Source organism: Pyrgilauda ruficollis, unplaced genomic scaffold (genome assembly GCF_017590135.1).
Source record: "Pyrgilauda ruficollis isolate IOZ18807 unplaced genomic scaffold, ASM1759013v1 scaffold28, whole genome shotgun sequence".
NCBI classification, from domain to species: domain Eukaryota; kingdom Metazoa; phylum Chordata; class Aves; order Passeriformes; family Passeridae; genus Pyrgilauda; species Pyrgilauda ruficollis.
Window position 1 is genome coordinate 8,296,453 of NW_024524155.1, and position 3,438 is coordinate 8,299,890.

The window sequence follows — 3,438 nt, forward strand, 5'->3', positions numbered from 1 at the left end:
CGCCGGGCCCTAGCGCCGCCCGCCCGCCCCGCCCCGCCGAGCCGTCCCCCGGAGCTGGCGGCGGGTGCCCGCGCCGGGCTTCCCCGAAGGAGAAAGTTCGGGAGCGGGAAGCTGGCGGGGGCGGGTTGAGAGGTGCTGCTCCCTCGGGGCTATTTTCCTGCCGGTGTGCGGAGATGCAGCCGGCTGGAGCGGAGGATGCAGGTCCCACGCGTTCTGTCCCTTTTCCTTCAGGGGAACCCTGTCGGGCCCGCTGTCCCACCGGGGCCGGGCCTGCCCGGCCCGTCCGCCCGTCGCGGCACAACGCCCGGCGAGGGCCCACACGCCTCGGCTGCCTTCCTTGGCCGTCGCGTTGCGACCGGGAACGGCCTTCGTGCCACCGGAGCCGGTCTTTTACACGCTGGAAAACGAAACATGCAGAACTAAAACTGTTATTTTTTACCGTCTTACCCGCCGGGAGCCTCAGTGGGGGCTGACACCTCCTTGCATCGTATTTACGGCTGAAAGCAGAGAAACCTCCCCATGCCAGAAGAGCCTGCAATTCCAAGGGTGCACCTGCCTCCTCCTGCCCACTCCTCTGCCCCTTTGCAGCCCTCCCCGCCAGCCTCCTCCTGCTGCTTGTCCTGCCTTGCCGCCAGGAAAGCAGGTGAGGGGAACTTTGGGCTGAGCAGAGACCCGTCTGCAAGTGCAAAGGCTGGCAGGATCTCAGAGGGAGCTGGTGCCATCAGCACTGCCACGCACCTGGAAACTATCAAACCTGTAACGGGCATTTAATTATTAATTTTAAGTTAGCTTTCTTTAACCAATGCTGTAGAATGACAACGCGAGATATGTGATTGCTGTAATGATTTCAGCAAAAGCCTAGTTTATTCTTTTAGATTTGTTTTATCATAATGGCTGGGAATGGCTGGTTCAGAATGATGTGAGATCTTTTCCCCTAAGAGATACATTCTTTCCTGGACACAAAGCTTGGACATAAGACAGAATGACAGCTCTTATCCCCCCAATTCTTTTTCCTGCCTACCCAAACTCCACTACTCTACAGGATTGCCAACCTCAGATCAACATGCTTTGCTGTGGGCATGACACAAGGAGACCCAGATTTTGCACCAGCATATTGCACGACAATGTACAAAAAGTATCAACTCTGAATTTTAATGACAAGATTTGAAAAAAGATAAGGAATGGGGTTTTCTATCTGTATCAAATATAGCTCTACTAGAAATTAGAAAATTGTTCCTCTGCCCTTTTTTCTTGCTGTCTCCAAGTTGATTTTGAAAAGCCAGTATAGGTTGGAGTAGCAGTGTAGCCTTTCCATTTGTAAAACTTGCTGGCCTGAAACTTCTCCCTGCCCCCATCTTGGTCCTAGTTATGTCCCTGAATATTGCTCACCTGTGCAGATGGCAAAACCTCCTGTTGATTCCCTGATGCTCGCCTCTTCAATGGATGGATGGGCTCAGTTTATTCCAAAGTGTATATAAAACCTTGGGGTTTCCTGAGAAAAGTTACAGTTTTCATTTTGTAGGTGGTTTTGGTGACAGAGACAGAGACAATCCCATCCCAAAGGATTCCTGTGTAAGACAGGTTCCTCGTTCAGTTCAGTTGAAAGTTTTCTACTGACTGCTGTACAAAAGCTCTGCAAAATTTTCGAAGACTGTATTGGGATAGATCAGCCTGGCTTGCTGAATGCCCTTACAGCAAAGCACTGACAAAAATCAGAAGGTGTGGAATGAACCCAACCCCAGGCTCCTCTTCCAGGTTTGTTTCCTGGTTCAGATGGGTAACTATTGGAGTGATGGTCACTGGAGAAGCTCTCAAAGGAGAAATGTCTGATTTGGTTTTAGTGACAACACTCCAAAAGTAGCTGAACATTTGGGCTCAACTATTGATGCATCTAGAGCTGGGGACCCTGGGCACCATGTTAATAACAAGATTTCTATTAATTGCTTTTAAAAATATAGATACCTGTTTGCAACATCATCACATAAGGAAATCTCACAGATGCCAACAGAGACTCCATGAAGGGTGAAATCCTGGTGCCACTGAAGCAATGCCCAAGTCTTGTAATGAACCTGGATACTACAGGTGCTGATAATCCTCTCAGGGCAACTTCATATCAACAATACAATCAAGGCATCTTGTCCTGTGCTTACCCATTAACTCTAAGGCAGGTATTTTTCCTAATGAAATCAGTTTTAACATTCCTTTGTTCTTTGATCAGATTATCTGAATTACTGTGTGCCTGCATCTATGCTAACCACAGCCTTTGAAACCTCAGCCTAAGTTCCTTCAAAATTGAGCCGCAAGCGCGTGCATTTCCCTTCTTCTGTTGTTTGCTCTCAAGTGATGCAAGCTTCATTATTCTTTAATTTCTTCCTCCTTCCTCCCACTCATGTATTTGATGCTTTCTTACATGCTTTGTAGCTCTACTTCCCACCTCCTCCTCATTTAGATCCTTCCAAAAGAAAAGAGTGTTTTAGAAGACCCACATTTGCAAGGGAAAAATATTAATAGTGGAAATTTTCTCAGAGATGCATTTTTCCTATGCCTGCAAGTGCATCTTGTCTCTCTGTATCAATCCAAGCCATGTTAACTCTCCCATGTAGAGGCTGCTTTGTTATCTCTATCTGCCGGATTAAATTAATGGAGATGAAATTCTTACCTCTCTCCAAACTGGGGAGAATCTATGATTTATGCTGTAGAAGTTTTCTGATGTCCACATCAGTCTATTTTATCTCATTTTCCTTGGAGATTTTCATTAAGCCTTGTTCTCCTGGAGAGTCTGTAAATCCAAGCTCTCCAGCTAACAACTCCTGGGTTATTTCTGTCTCTTGGCCCGAGTTTGCAGCCCCCAGAGCAGACCCAGGGCACAGGTGACTCTTCTCCTACCTCAGGAAAAAAATGTCTCTGCTGCATTCTCTCTGCTGCCTGCACAATGTGGTGCTTGCTCCTAGGGTCAAATATATGAGAGGCCCTTTGCCACAGGGATCCCTACTGGGAAAGGCTCCAGTCTCACAGGGGAGGCAGCTCAAAAGGAGCTTGACTGCATCTACTGAGTAGCCCTAGATCCATCTATAGAACCCTTTGTGCCTCTTCAAGGTCTTGGTGTAGCAAGATGTGATTATTTATCAAGGAGTGGAGCTAGGTGTTGCATGAGATGTGAACAGTGATCCTGTGTGTGCCCTGCCCCATAACGCTGTGTTATGTTGATACCCATTCCCTTTTTATATTTTCAAAATTTTTTATCAAGACTGGGATGTATGGGAAACTCTCAGCACAGATAGTGTAGCTAATGGGGGGCACATGAAATTGAGCATACATGTGGTAGGAGATTGGTCACCGTACAACTGCTCACTTGTCACTTCCAAAATGTCATTTTATAGCTGTGCTCTTACCCTGTTTGTTTCAAACAAGTTTTGAACTTGTTTGGTCTCTTCATTT